This window comes from Oncorhynchus mykiss, chromosome 12, assembly GCF_013265735.2.
Source record: "Oncorhynchus mykiss isolate Arlee chromosome 12, USDA_OmykA_1.1, whole genome shotgun sequence".
NCBI classification, from domain to species: domain Eukaryota; kingdom Metazoa; phylum Chordata; class Actinopteri; order Salmoniformes; family Salmonidae; genus Oncorhynchus; species Oncorhynchus mykiss.
Window position 1 is genome coordinate 7,366,340 of NC_048576.1, and position 15,592 is coordinate 7,381,931.

The 15,592-nt window shown below is 45.3% G+C and overlaps 1 protein-coding gene across 2 annotated transcripts in view; it reads right to left on the minus strand.

Annotated features, from left to right (window-relative positions):
• Positions 1-10,594, minus strand: part of LOC110536888 (cingulin-like protein 1) — a 65,249-nt gene extending 54,655 nt beyond the window's left edge. For both annotated transcript variants that reach the window (XM_036936790.1, XM_036936793.1), the window contains exon 1: positions 10,287-10,594. The gene's annotated coding sequence lies outside the window, so the exon portion shown is untranslated. The remainder of the gene's footprint in view (positions 1-10,286) is intronic.
• Between the last annotated feature and the right edge of the window lie 4,998 nt (positions 10,595-15,592).

Here is a 15,592-nt window from a genome sequence, read left to right on the forward strand (position 1 = left end):
GAGCAAAACCGGTTCTGAAGTGAGTTAAACCTACGTACAGTATGTTCAAAATGGAACAGCAAAACTCAAACCCATCCACTTGTCATGGCCAGAAGCAAGAAAACAATCCTAAGACAGGCAGTGTTAGAGATCGTTATGTCCCTCCAGGAACCATGACGATTATGGGCCCTATGTCCCTCCAGGAACCATGACGATTAAGGGCCCTATGTCCCTCCAGGAACCATGACGATTAAGGGCCCTATGTCCCTCCAGGAACCATGACGATTAAGGGCCCTATGTCCCTCCAGGAACCATGACGATTAAGGGCCCTATGTCCCTCCAGGAACCATGACGATTATGGGCCCTACGTCCCTCCAGGAACCATGACGATTAAGGGCCCTATGTCCCTCCGGGAACCATGACGATTAAGGGCCCTATGTCCCTCCGGGAACCATGACGATTAAGGGCCCTATGTCCCTCCGGGAACCATGACGATTAAGGGCCCTATGTCCCTCCGGGAACCATGACGATTAAGGGCCCTACGTCCCTCCGGGAACCATTTATTTATTTTTTATTTTATTTCACCTTTATTTAACCAGGTAGGCAAGTTGAGAACACCTTTATTTCACCAGGTAGGCTAGTTGAGAACACCTTTATTTAACCAGGTAGGCTAGTTGAGAACACCTTTATTTCACCAGGTAGGCAAGTTGAGAACAAGTTCTCATTTACAATTGCGACCTGGCCAAGATAAAGCAAAGCAGTTCGACACATACAACGACACAGAGTTACACATGAAGTAAAACAAACATACAGTCAATAATACAGTATAAACAAGTCTATATACGATGAGAGCAAATGAGATGAGATAAGGGAGGTAAAGGCAAAAAAGGCCATGGTGGCGAAGTAAATACAATATAGCAAGTAAAACACTGGAATGTTGATTTGCAGTGGAAGAATGTGCAAAGTAGAAATAAAAATAATGGGGTGCAAAGGAGCTAAATAAATAAATTAATTAAATACAGTAGGGAAAGAGGTAGTTGTTTGGGCTGAATTATAGGTGGGCTATGTACAGGTGCAGTAATCTGTGAGCTGCTCTGACAGCTGGTGTTTAAAGCTAGTGAGGGAGATAAGTGTTTCCAGTTTCAGAGATTTTTGTAGTTCGTTCCAGTCATTGGCAGCAGAGAACTGGAAGGAGAGGCGGCCAAAGAAAGAATTGGTTTTGGGGGTGACTAGAGAGATATACCTGCTGGAGCGTGTGCTACAGGTGGGAGATGCTATGGTGACCAGCGAGCTGAGATAAGGGGGGACTTTACCTAGCAGGGTCTTGTAGATGACATGGAGCCAGTGGGTTTGGCGACGAGTATGAAGCGAGGGCCAGCCAACGTAACCATGACGATTATGAGCCCTACGTCCCTCCGGGAACCATGACGATTAAGGGCCCTACGTCCCTCCGGGAACCATGACGATTAAGGACCCTACGTCCCTCTGGGAACCATGACGATTAAGTAAATAGGAAAATAAGTATGTTCAAAGTGTACAATAAACAATATGAGGGAGGTGTGGTTCAAACTCCTTCTCTACAGACCAGCAGACACCCTCATTCTCTACGGACCAGCAGACACCCTCATTCTCTACATACCAGTCCAGCAGACACACTCATTCTCTACATACCAGCCCAGCAGACACCCTCATTCTCTACGGACCAGCCCAGCAGACACCCTCATTCTCTACAGACCAGCAGACACCCTCATTCTCTACGGACCAGCAGACACCCTCCTTCTCTACGGACCAGCAGACACCCTCATTCTCTACGGACCAGCAGACACCCTCATTCTCTACGGACCAGCAGACACCCTCCTTCTCTACGGACCAGCAGACACCCTCATTCTCTACGGACCAGCAGACACCCTCCTTCTCTACGGACCAGCAGACACCCTCATTCTCTACGGACCAGCAGACACCCTCATTCTCTACGGACCAGCAGACACCCTCATTCTCTACAGACCAGCAGACACCCTCATTCTCTACAGACCAGCAGACACCCTCATTCTCTACGGACCAGCAGACACCCTCATTCTCTACGGACCAGCAGACACCCTCATTCTCTACGGACCAGCCCAGCAGACACCCTCATTCTCTACATACCAGTCCAGCAGACACCCTCCTTCTCTACATACCAGTTGACACCCTCCTTCTCTACATACCAGCAGACACCCTCCTTCTCTACATACCAGCCCAGCAGACATCCTCATTCTCTACATACCAGCCCAGCAGACACCCTCATTCTCTACATACCAGCCCAGCAGACACCCTCATTCTCTACATACCAGTTGACACCCTCCTTCTCTACATACCAGCCCAGCAGACACCCTCCTTCTCTACATACCAGCCCAGCAGACACCCTCATTCTCTACATACCAGCCCAGCAGACACCCTCCTTCTCTACATACCAGCCCAGCAGACACCCTCCTTCTCTACATACCAGCCCAGCAGACACCCTCCTTCTCTACATACCAGCCCAGCAGACACCCTCATTCTCTACATACCAGTCCAGCAGACACCCTCCTTCTCTACATACCAGCCCAGCAGACACCCTCCTTCTCTACATACCAGCCCAGCAGACACCCTCATTCTCTACAGAAACACAGAGACTGCCAAAAATAGTTTTTATTCAATGAATTGTGTCCACCCGCACGAGGGTGAAAGTAGTGCACATTATAGGGAATAGGGTGGTATTTGGAACGTAGAATACATACTAGAGGTCGACCGATTAATCAGAATGGCCGATTAATCAGAATGGCCGATTAATCAGAATGGCCGATTAATCAGAATGGCCGATTAATCTGAATGGCCGATTAATTGGGGCCGATTTCAAGTTTTCATAACAATCAGAAATTGGTATTTTTGGACGACAATTTTGCCAATTTTTTACACCTTTATTTAATCTTTATTTAATCTTTATTTTACTAGGCAAGTCAGTTAAGAACAAATTCTTATTTTCAATGACAGCCTAGGAACAGTGGGTTAATTTCCTGTTCAGGGGCAGAACGACAGATTTTTACCTTGTCAGCTCGGGGATTCAATCTTGCAACCTTACAGTTAACTAGTCCAACGCTCTAACCACCTGATTACATTGCACTCCACGAGGAGCCCGTCTGTTACGCGAATGCAGTAAGCCAAGGTAAGTTGCTAGCTCGCATTAAACTTAATCAATCATAATCACTAGTTATAACTACACATGGTTGATGATATCACTAGTTTATCTAGCGTGTCCTGTGTTGCATATAATCGATGCGGTGCGTATCGTTGCTCCAACGTGTACCTAACCATGAACATCAATGCCTTTCTTAAAATCAATACACAGAAGTATATATTTTTAAACCTGCATATTTAGCTAAAATAAATCCAGGTTAGCAGGCAATATTAACCAGGTGAAATTGTGTCACTTCTCTTGCGTTCATTGCACACAGAGTCAGGGTATATGCAACAGTTTGGGCCACCTGGCTCATTGCGAACTAATTTGCCAGAATGTTACGTAATTATGACATAACATTGAAGGTTGTGCGATTTAACAAGAATATTTAGGTTTATGGATGCCACCCGTTAGATAAAATACGGAACAGTTCTGTATTTCACTGAAATAATAAACGTTTTGTTTCGGCCATATTAATGACCTAAGGCTCGTATTTCTGTGTGTTATTATGTTATAATTAAGTCTATGATGTGATAGAGCAGTGTGACTGAGCGATGGTAGGCAGCAGCAGGCTCATAAGCATTCATTCAAACAGCACTTTCGTGCGTTTTGCCAGCAGCTCTGCTGTTTATGACTTCAAGCCTATCAACTCCCGAGATTAGGCTGGTGTAACCGATGTGATGTGAAATGGCTAGATAGTTAGCGGGGTGCAGGCTAATAGCGTTTCAAACGTCACTCGCTCTGAGACTTGGGGTGGTTGTTTCCCTTGCTCTGCATGGGTAACGCTGCTTCGAGGGTGGCTGATGTCGATGTGTTCCTGGTTCGAGCCCAGGGAGGAGCGAGGAGAGGGACGGAAGCTATACTGTTACACGGGCAATACTAAAGTGGCTATAAGAACATCCAATAGTCAAAGGTTAATGAAATACAAATGGTATAGAGAGAAATAGTCCTATAATTCCTATAATAACTACAACCTAAAACTTCTTACCTGGGAAGATTGAAGACTCGTGTTAAAAGGAACCCCCAGCTTTCATATGTTCTCATGTTCTGAGCAAGGACTGTAATTGTACACTTAAAACCACAGGAGGTTGGTGGCACTTTAATTGGGGAGGAGGGGCTCGTGGTAACGGCTGGAGCGGAATCCGTGGAACGGCATCAAACGCGTGGTTTCCATGGTTTCATTATTATGTTCCGTCCTCCCCTCGGCAGCCTCCACTGACTTAAACATGGAAATCCTCTGAACAAGGTGAGATTTATGTTTGTGGTTTTATTTTTCAAATGCTGACATCAGCGCACTTTATGTAAATGAATAGACACCATTGACTGTCGGGAGAACAAAAGAACAAAAGGATCCTTGTTTCCCCGGTTGTTCCGTTTTGACAAACAACGTTTTTAGGTTAAATACAGGAGTCCTACCGGGAGTCCTACCAGGAGTCTTACCGGGAGTCCTACCAGGAGTCCTACCAGGAAGTCCTACCGGAAGTCCTACCAGGAGTCCTACCAGGAGTCCTACCAGCTCTCAGTCTCACGTCAAAATTAGATGTTCATCCATGTTTCTCAAAAGTCATATTTCAGAGTTTTTCCAAACGTCAAATTTTGAAGTGTTTATTAAGGTCAAATTCAGGCATTAAATCCAAATTCTTAAGGTTAGGCATTAACTCTGAATGGTTAAGGTAAGGGGTTAAGGTTAGGCATTAACTCTGAATGGTTAAGGTAAGGGGTTAAGGTTAGGCATTAACTCTGAATGGTTAAGGTAAGGGGTTAAGGTTTGTGATTTGGCTTAAAACAAAAATATCAAAAACACCTTTCTATTGCTAGATTTGAACAGGGAACCTTTGGAATCATCAGCAGATGCTTATGCCCATCCACGATCCCTGTCAACGACGCCCTAGCGCCCCGACGCCCTAGCGCTCCGGCCTAGCGCCCCGAAGCCCTAGAGCCCCGACGCCCTAGCGCTCCGGCCTAGCGCCACGACGCCCTAGCGCCACGACGCCCTAGGGCCACGACGCCCTTGCGCCACGACGCCCTAGCGCCACGACGCCCTAGCAAGACCCCAAACCTACATGAAGGTAACAACACTCAATGTTGTCCCTAGTGGCCAGTTCCCACGTCATTTCCTGACTTTCTCAGACATGGATGGACATTGAATACTGACTTGTATCATGGGTGGCCTGGCTGAGGAGCAACAACACTACCTCCCAGATGATGATGTGATCATAGAGCAAGTGTTTTTCTCTCTCTTTCTCTCTCTCTTTCTCTCTGTCTCTACCTGTCTCTCTCTCTCTCTCTCTCTGTCTCTCTCTGTCTCTCTCTGTCTCTCTGTCTCTCTCTCTGTCTCTCTGTCTCTCTGTCTCTCTGTCTCTCTCTCTCTCTTTCTCTCTCTCTTTCTCTCTGTCTCTACCTGTCTCTGTCTCTCTGTCTCTCTCTGTCTCTCTCTGTCTCTCTGTCTCTCTCTCTCTCTCTCTGTCTCTCTGTCTCTCTCTCTCTCTCTCTCTCTCTCTCTCTCTCTCTCTCTCTCTCTCTCTCTCTCTCTCTCTCTCTCTCTCTCTCTCTCTCTCTCTCTCTCTCTCTCTCTCTCTCTCTCTCTCTCTCTCTCTGTCTCTCTCTGTCTCTCTCTCTGTCTCTCTCTCTCTCTCTCTCTCTCTCTCTCTCTCTCTCTCTCTCTCTCTCTGTCTCTCTCTCTGTCTCTCTCTCTGTCTCTCTCTCTCTCTCTCTCTCTCTCTCTCTCTCTCTCTCTCTCTCTCTCTCTCTCTCTCTCTCTCTCTCTCTCTCTCTCTCTCTCTCTCTCTCTCTCTCTCTCTCTCTCTCTCTCTCTCTCTCTCTCTCTCTCTCTCTGTCTCTCTCTCTCTCTCTCTCTGTCTCTCTCTCTCTCTCTCTCTCTCTCTCTCTCTGTCTCTCTCTGTCTCTCTCTCTGTCTCTCTCTCTCTCTCTCTCTCTCTCTCTCTCTCTCTCTCTCTCTCTCTCTGTCTCTCTCTGTCTCTCTCTCTGTCTCTCTCTCTCTCTCTCTCTCTCTCTCTCTCTCTCTCTCTCTCTCTCTCTGTCTCTCTCTGTCTCTCTCTCTCTCTCTCTCTCTCTCTCTCTCTCTCTCTCTCTCTCTCTCTCTCTCTCTCTCTCTCTCTCTCTCTCTCTCTCTCTCTCTCTCTCTCTCTCTCTCTCTCTCTCTCTCTCTCTCTCTCTCTGTCTCTCTCTGTCTCTCTCTCGTCATGGGACTCTTTGTGTTTGCATAGTGCAAAGAGTTGAATCATCTAAACCTTGAATAATAACATAAAACTGATCACATAAATCTGATCGATGGTAATGTAGGGTCGGTATGGGGAGGGAGGCGGGTGTTAGCTATATGAAAACTAAACACACAGGTTTAGATGGCAGGGTGGGCTGCTGTGTGAATGGACCCGGATTACGGTCCGACTAACCTGCTCGCCACAGGAGTAACCACTGCGCCACAACAGAGTTTATAAAAACCACAAAATTCCTTCTTCAGGAATCAACACAACCTTAAAAAAATATTCTCACCATACGCTCTGAAAACAACAGCACGGTGTTTTGGATTACCATAGGTTGTCCTGAAATACTGTTTACAACCACTAGGATCTCCAAGCTGTTACTGATGTGGACCTGTACAGACCTACAGTAGCCTTGTCTGTAGCCTGTTCTGCTCAATGTACTCCAACATGCCTTTAACTGACACAGACTGAAGGTATGTATTTTACAACCATTAATTAACTAAATAACAATGACCAAGGGACCACTCCCTTCCACCTGGTACATGTTAACAACATTTCAAGGAATGAGTGGATGGACACACTGGTAGAGCAACAAGTTTAGCAGCAGGAGCTCTCTGAGAAACAAGTCCTAATCTAGATCTACTGGTCTGTCTACTTCCTTCCTGTGTTGTGTGAAAGAAAAAAAATGCAACAAAATTAAAACGAACGGACGGACGGACGGACGGACGGAAGGCTGTTGTCCCTCCCAAAGACTGGCAGCTTCCACCCAGACACTACTGCATGCCTTTCACTGTCTGTTACAATACCGAGAAGACACTGTACCTCTCTTTGAAGGGGAACATCTCCAGGACTACGGTATTATGTATTATATGTATGAAACACTGTAGGGAAGACATGAAGACAGGTAGCCTAGTGGTTAGAGTGTAGAGGCGGCAGGTAGACTAGTGGTTAGAGTGTAGAGGCGACAGGTAGCCTAGTGGTTAGAGTGTAGAGGCGGCAGGTAGACTAGTGGTTAGAGTGTAGAGGCGGCAGGTAGACTGGTGGTTAGAGTGTAGAGGCGACAGGTAGCCTAGTGGTTAGAGTGTAGAGGCGGCAGGTAGACTAGTGGTTAGAGTGTAGAGGCGGCAGGTAGACTAGTGGTTAGAGTGTAGAGGCGGCAGGGTAGCCTAGTGGTTAGAGTGTAGAGGCGGCAGGTAGACTAGTGGTTAGAGTGTAGAGGCGACAGGTAGACTAGTGGTTAGAGTGTAGAGGCAGCAGGTAGCCTAGTGGTTAGAGTGTAGAGGTGGCAGGTAGACTAGTGGTTAGAGTGTAGAGGCAGCAGGTAGCCTAGTGGTTAGAGTGTAGAGGTGGCAGGTAGACTAGTGGTTAGAGTGTAGAGGTGGCAGGGTAGCCTAGTGGTTAGAGTGTAGAGGAGGCAGGTAGCCTAGTGGTTAGAGTGTAGAGGTGGCAGGTAGACTAGTGGTTAGAGTGTAGAGGTGGCAGGTAGACTAGTGGTTAGAGTGTTGGGTCAGTAACCAAAAAGTTGCTGGATTGTATCTCCGAGCTGACGAGGTAAAAATGTGTTGTTCTGCCCCTGAACAAGGCAGTTAACCCACTGTTCCCCTGAACAAGGCAGTGAACCCACTGTTCCCCTGAACAAGGCAGTGAACCCACTGTTCCCCTGAACAAGGCAGTGAACCCACTGTTCCCCTGAACAAGGCAGTGAACCCACTGTTCCCCTGAACAAGGCAGTGAACCCACTGTTCCCCTGATCAAGGCAGTGAACCCACTGTTCCCCTGAACAACGCAGTTAACCCACTGTTCCCCTGAACAAGGCAGTTAACCCACTGTTCCCCAGAACAAGGCAGTTAACCCACTGTTCCCCTGAACAAGGCAGTTAACCCACAGTTCCTAGGTAGCCGGTCAATTGTTAATAAGAATTTGTCCTTAACTGACTTGCCTAGTTAAATAGATATAATAACATATGAAGTTTCACATAATTATATCATGTGTAATAGTTTAACCATATTTTGTATCCATGTGACCTATTTGGCTATACTGCACATAATTGCCTGTGTTAGCCAATCAGCACTATGTTCGCCAAGCAGCACTGTGTTAGCCAATCAGCACTATGTTGGCCAAGCAGTAATGTGTTAGCCAATCAGCATTATGTTGGCCAAGCAGCAATGTTTTAGCCAATCAGCACTATGTTGGCCAAGCAGCACTGTGTTAGCCAAGCAGCACTGTGTTAGCCAATCAGCACTATGTTGGCCAAGCAGTAATGTGTTAGCCAATCAGCATTATGTTGGCCAAGCAGCAATGTTTTAGCCAATCAGCACTATGTTGGCCAAGCAGTAATGTTAGCCAATCAGCATTGTTAGCCAAGCAGCACTGTGTTAGCCAATCAGCACCATGTTGGCCAAGCAGCAATGTGTTAGCCAATCAGCACTATGTTAGCCAAGCAGCACTGTGTTAGCCAATCAGCAATGTGTTAGCCAATCAGCACTGTGTTGGCCAAGCAGCAATATGTTGGCCAATCAGCAATATGTTAGCCAATCAGCACTATTTTGGCCAATCAGCACTATTTTGGCCAAGCAGCAATGTTAGCCAATCAGCACTATTTTGGCCAAGCAGCAATGTTAGCCAATCAGCACTATTTTGGCCAAGCAGCAATGTTAGCCAATCAGCACTATTTTGGCCAAGCAGCACTGTGTTAGCCAATCAGCACTATTTTGGCCAAGCAGCACTGTGTTAGCCAATCAGCAATGTTTTAGCCAATCAGCACTGTGTTGGCCAAGCAGCAATATGTTGGCCAATGAGCAATATGTTAGCCAATCAGCACTATTTTGGCCAATCAGCACTATTTTGGCCAAGCAGCAATGTTAGCCAATCAGCACTATTTTGGCCAAGCAGCAATGTTAGCCAATCAGCACTATTTTGGCCAAGCAGCACTGTGTTAGCCAATCAGCACTATTTTGGCCAAGCAGCACTGTATTAGCCAATCAGCACTATTTTGGCCAAGCAGCACTGTGTTAGCCAATCAGTACTATTTTGGCCAAGCAGCACTGTGTTAGCCAATCAGCACTATTTTGGCCAAGCAGCAATATGTTAGCCAATCAGCACTATGTTGGCCAAGCAGCACTGTGTTAGCCAATCAGCACTGTGTTAGCCAAGCAGCAATATGTTAGCCAATCAGCACTATTTTGGCCAAGCAGCACTGTGTTAGCCAATCAGTACTATTTTGGCCAAGCAGCACTGTGTTAGCCAATCAGCACTATGTTGGCCAATCAGCACTGTGTTAGCCAATCAGCACTGTGTTAGCCAAGCAGCACTGTTAGCCAAGCAGTGCCTTTAGATGTGTATTGTCAGATGATCTTTATTCTAGCTAGTCTATTCGTCTAGGTATTGTGTTATCACTGAGTGCAGAGTACAAGCTATCTAAGGACAAACATGATAACATGAACATAATGTATCGACCCTGGGTTTATAAGAGCGGATATCGACTGCAGTTCGAAAATGCTTTTGCAGCACAGTCGATAACGCGCTCGATTTCGGGCTAGAAGGTCGAGGGTTCGAGACCTGCTCCCTGCCTGTTTCATTACGCTAATAATACCCAGGACCTTCCACACAACAAGATCGGCTAAAGTTCATTATGTGACGCTTAAGGCTGTACTTATTAAACAAATGAGCTTGTGTTGAAGGCTGGCGCCAAGGTAAAAGTTGTCATTATACATTTCAGATGTCTGGAATGTCAAAACTTCAGTTCTTGTTATAAACTGGTAAAATCATATTCATATCACATATTTGTAATAACAGCACGTTGCATGTGGTGCGGAAATATAAGCGGAAAGTTTTTTTTACCGGTTTAAATAATAGACCACTGCGGTCAGAAGAATGGGTTCGTGACATACCTTTTCGTTTACGGTGACAGCGCGCGCGCTCTCAGGTTGAGAAGTAAATGGTAATCCTCGCGCTGCTTTGGGATCAAGTTTGACTTGTGGGTGTTACCGGTAGAAGCGTGCGAGAGGACGAAGGCGTTCTCTAAACACACCTGACGCACACGGGAGAGAATAGCCTGTTATTCTTCACATGGAACGTGTCATATTGTGGTGTGTACTGTAGGTTTAGGCTAGGTGATGTTAGTCTCAAGCATGTCGACATAAAAAAATGATTCAGCATCCCACTGAATTCCCCTTGAGGTATTTGGGGAAGTTACTGTGCCCTTCTCAAGGCCTCCCTCCCACAGAAAAAAAAAATGTTGTTTCTCAAAACCATGTTTGGAAATCTGGCTAGTCTCACAGTAATGAGCTATTCCAGGAATGTAAGTATTACTGACGTACCGATTTACTTGGATCTTAGTTTGGTGTTGTTTTTGTTTTTTTAATTCACAGGATTCTCCAATAGTACATTATAAGGAATACACATACAGTGGTGTGAAGTAATAATGAAAGTTTAATTAAGTAAAATAATATAATAATAATATAAGGAATTTGAAACAATTTATTACTTTTACGTTTCATATATAAGTATATTTTAGCAATTAGATTTACTTGTAATACTTAATTATTATTATAATTTACATATGCAGTGGTGTGAAGTACTTAAGTAAACATACTTTAAAGTACTACTTAAGTAGTATCTCTACTTTACTATTTATATTTTTTTGAAAACGTTTACTTTTACTTCACTACATTACTAAATAAACATATATACTTTTATATTCCATACCTTTTCCCTGACACACAACATGTTTTATGCTTAGCAGGACAGGAACATTGTCCAATTCACGCACTTATCAAGAGGACATCCCTGGTCCTCCCTGCAGCCTCTGATCTGGAGGACTCACTAAACAGAGAACATCCCTGGTCATCCCTACTGCATCTCTGATCTGGAGGACTCACTAAACAGAGAACATCCCTGGTCATCCCTACTGCCTCTGATCTGGAGGACTCACTAAACAGAGAACATCCCTGGTCATCCACACTGCCTCTGATCTGGAGGACTCACTAAACAGAGAACATCCCTGGTCATCCACACTGCCTCTGATCCGGAGGACTCACTAAACAGAGAACATCCCTGGTCATCCCTACTGCCTCTGATCTGGAGGACTGACTAAACAGAGAACATCCCTGGTCATCCCTACTAACTCTGATCTGGAGGACTCACTAAACAGAGAACATCCCTGGTCATCCCTACTGCCTCTGATCTGGAGGACTCACTAAACAGAGAACATCCCTGATCATCCCTACTGCCTCTGATCTGGAGGACTCACTAAACAGAGAACATCCCTGGTCATCTCTACTGCCTCTGATCTGGAGGACTGACTAAACAGAGAACATCCCTGGTCATCCCTACTAACTCTGATCTGGAGGACTCACTAAACAGAGAACATCCCTGGTCATCCCTACTGCCTCTGATCTGGAGGACTCACTAAACAGAGAACATCCCTGATCATCCCTACTGCCTCTGATCTGGAGGACTCACTAAACAGAGAACATCCCTGATCGTCCCTACTGCCTCTGATCTGGAGGACTCACTAAACAGAGAACATCCCTGGTCATCCCTACTGTCTCTGATCTGGAGGACTCACTAAACAGAGAACATCCCTGGTCATCCCTACTGCCTCTGATCTGGAGGACTCACTAAACAGAGAACATCCCTGGTCACCCCTACTAACTCTGATCTGGAGGACTCACTAAACAGAGAACATCCCTGGTCATCCCTACTGTCTCTGATCTGGAGGACTCACTAAACAGAGAACATCCCTGGTCATCCCTACTGCCTCTGATCTGGAGGACTCACTAAACAGAGAACATCCCCGGTCATCCCTACTGCCTCTGATCTGGAGGACTCACTAAACAGAGAACATCCCTGATCATCCCTACTGCCTCTGATCTGGAGGACTCACTAAACAGAGAACATCCCTGGTCATCCCTACTGCCTCTGATCTGGAGGACTCACTAAACAGAGAACATCCCTGGTCATCCCTACTGCCTCTGATCTGGAGGACTCACTAAACAGACAACATCCCTGGTCATCTCTACTGTCTCTGATCTGGAGGACTCACTAAACAGAGAATATCCCTGGTCTACTGCCTCTGATCTGGAGGACTCACTAAACAGAGAACATCCCTGGTCATCCCTACTGCCTCTGATCTGGAGGACTCACTAAACAGAGAACATCCCTGGTCATCCCTACTGCCTCTGATCTGGAGGACTGACTAAACAGAGAACATCCCTGGTCATCCCTACTGCCTCTGATCTGGAGGACTGACTAAACAGAGAACATCCCTGGTCATCCCTACTGCCTCTGATCTGGAGGACTCACTAAACAGAGAACATCCCTGATCATCCCTACTGCCTCTGATCTGATGGACTCACTAAACACAAATGCTTCGTTTGTAAATTATGTCTGCGTGGTTGGAGTGTGCCGCTGCCTATCCGTAAATTAAAAAGATTAGTTTAATATAAGGAATTTGAAACCATTTATCACGTTTACTTTTACTTTTCATATATAAGTATATTTTAGCAATTAGATTTACTTTTGATACTTAAGTATATTTTCAAACCAAATACTTTTAGACTTTTAGACTCAACTAGTATTTTACTGGGTGACTTTCACTTTTACTTCAGTCATTTTCGATTAATGTATCTTTACTTTTACTCAAGTATGACAATAGGGCACTTTTCCCACCACTGTACATATGTTGTTTTAACATTCTCTGTCTCTGCAGTACAGTGCTAGCTGGTTTCCATTTGTCACTGGCACTTAGAATACAATAGACGATGTGACAGTCACACCCAGTCTTTACTAGGTAAGAATACAGATCTCCCTGTAGGCAGTAGCTATTGGTCCTTGTGCTACAGAACTCCCTGTAGGCAGTAGCTATTGGTCCTTCTGCTACAGAACTCCCTGTAGACAGCAACTATTGGTCCTTCTACTACAGATCTCCCTGTAGACAGCAACTATTGGTCCTTCTGCTACAGAACTCCCTGTAGACAGCAGCTATTGGTCCTTCTGCTACAGAACTCCCTGTAGACAGCAGCTATTGGTCCTTCTACTACAGAACTCCCTGTAGACAGAAGCTATTGGTCCTTGTGCTACAGAACTCCCTGTAGACAGAAGCTATTGGTCCTTCTACTACAGAACTCCCTGTAGACAGCAACTATTGGTCCTTCTACTACAGATCTCCCCTTACACAGCAGCTATTGGTCCTTCTACTACAGATCTCCCTTTAGACAACAGCTATTTGGCCTTCTAGTCAGTGTTGTAGACATTATTCAGATAAGGTATGTCTCATCTGGCTAAACATAAAGCTAGAAGACAGGCTGAAGCATGCAGCCAAGGAGATCTGGGTTGTCACTTTATCATTCACTACACCAAGGTTCCCATTCCGGGGGCTTAAGGTTGAGGAGAGGGAGGGGCCTGGGTGGCCAAGCAGCATTATTACACTGTTATGGAGTCTCGCTGAGGAGGTGTGTATGTGCGTGTGTATGTGTATCATAGCATGCCAGAGATAGGAGTGCCACCTGATAAAACCTTTCGTCAACCTACTGTTGGGAAAGGGGGAAAAGGTTAAACCTAGTTAGTTGTACAACTGAATGCGTTCAACTGAAGTGTGTCTTCCGCATTTCACCCAATCCTTCTGAATCAGAGAGGTGTGGATGGCTGCCTTAATCGACATTCAGGTCTACGGGCACCCGGGGAGCAGTGGGTTCACTGCCTGGCTCAAGGGCAGAACGACAGATTTTTACATTGTCAGCTCGGGGATTGGATCCAGCAACCTTTCGGGTTACTGACCCAACACTCCTACCCACCAGAAGTGAAGTGGCATAAACCTCTGGTGATTGTGAAATATTTTAGCAGACACTAATGGTTCCTACTCTGAACTCATTAGACTATTTACACTCTTATTTGTCTTGTCAAAAAAACTTTAATATTTGGTCACAAATTCTTAAAGCTGGTATATAACAACGTAGTCAGAAACGTATAGGCAACCCTTGTTCAATATACAAATAAATTATTATGCAGTATGATTTAAAAGTTGATTTAAAATTGAAGTGTCAAGCCTGCTCCCGCTCCCCCTCTCTGGTGCTCGAGGTCGCCATGCTGCCCATCATTACGCACACCTGTCACCATCATTACGCACATCAGCGCTTCATTGGAATCACCTGGACTCCATCACTTTATTGACGGCCTCCTCTATATCTGTCTGTTCCTCAGTTTGATCCCCGTGTCAGCATTAATTATCGTTTTGTTCCCCCTGTCCAGACGCTGTTCTTGTTTTGTTTCATGTCCGTTATTTATTAAATATTCACTCCCCGTCATAAAATGGTACATTCAGGATGACGACAACGTAAGATGAAAAATGAACACCCTTTTTTTTCTTTGGATTCACTTCAGTGACTGATAGACTAGCATCGTTATGTTAGCTGTAGAACATCTCATGACTCAATGATGACTCATTCATTTCCCATTGTACAGAGGGATGGTTCAGACAAGAGTGGCTCATGCGAAAGTGTACTCGTCAACAGATGACTCAACTCCAACCAGAGAGATGATGTCATCCCGAATGTACCTGCATGGGAAACAGAGAGGACGTTACCCCTATGTACCTGCATGGGGAATAGAGAGGATGTTACCCCTATGTACCTGCATGGGAAACAGAGAGGACTTTACCCCTATGTACCTGCATGGGAAACAGAGAGGACTTTACCCCTATGTACCTGCATAGGGAATAGAGAGGACGTTACCCCTATGTACCTGCATAGGGAATAGAGAGGACGTTACCCCTATGTACCTGCATGAAAAAATACTACAGTTTAGAATAGAATACTGGAGGTCTTACTATATAATTCTGGAGTAAACTGTAGTATAAAACTGCAGTTTATTGTAAAATACTGTACTACACACTGTAGTATCCCTCGATCATCTGTAGTATTTACTAAATAATGTTGTAGTATACTGTAGAATACTATTGTACATGCTACAGTAATGTCCGTAAAAACACCACAGTTTTTTTAAACTATAGCACTGTAAATACTACACTATTTAATTTGCATATACCCTGCCCGTTCCCCTCCCACATATCCTAATTTGTGCCACCCGTAAATGAGGAACTTACACGCCAAATATAGAGCACACTGTGTTCAATACATGTTTTAGAAAAGAACAGAAGTGCTGAACTATCGGAATCCTTGTCCGACCCACCTACTGA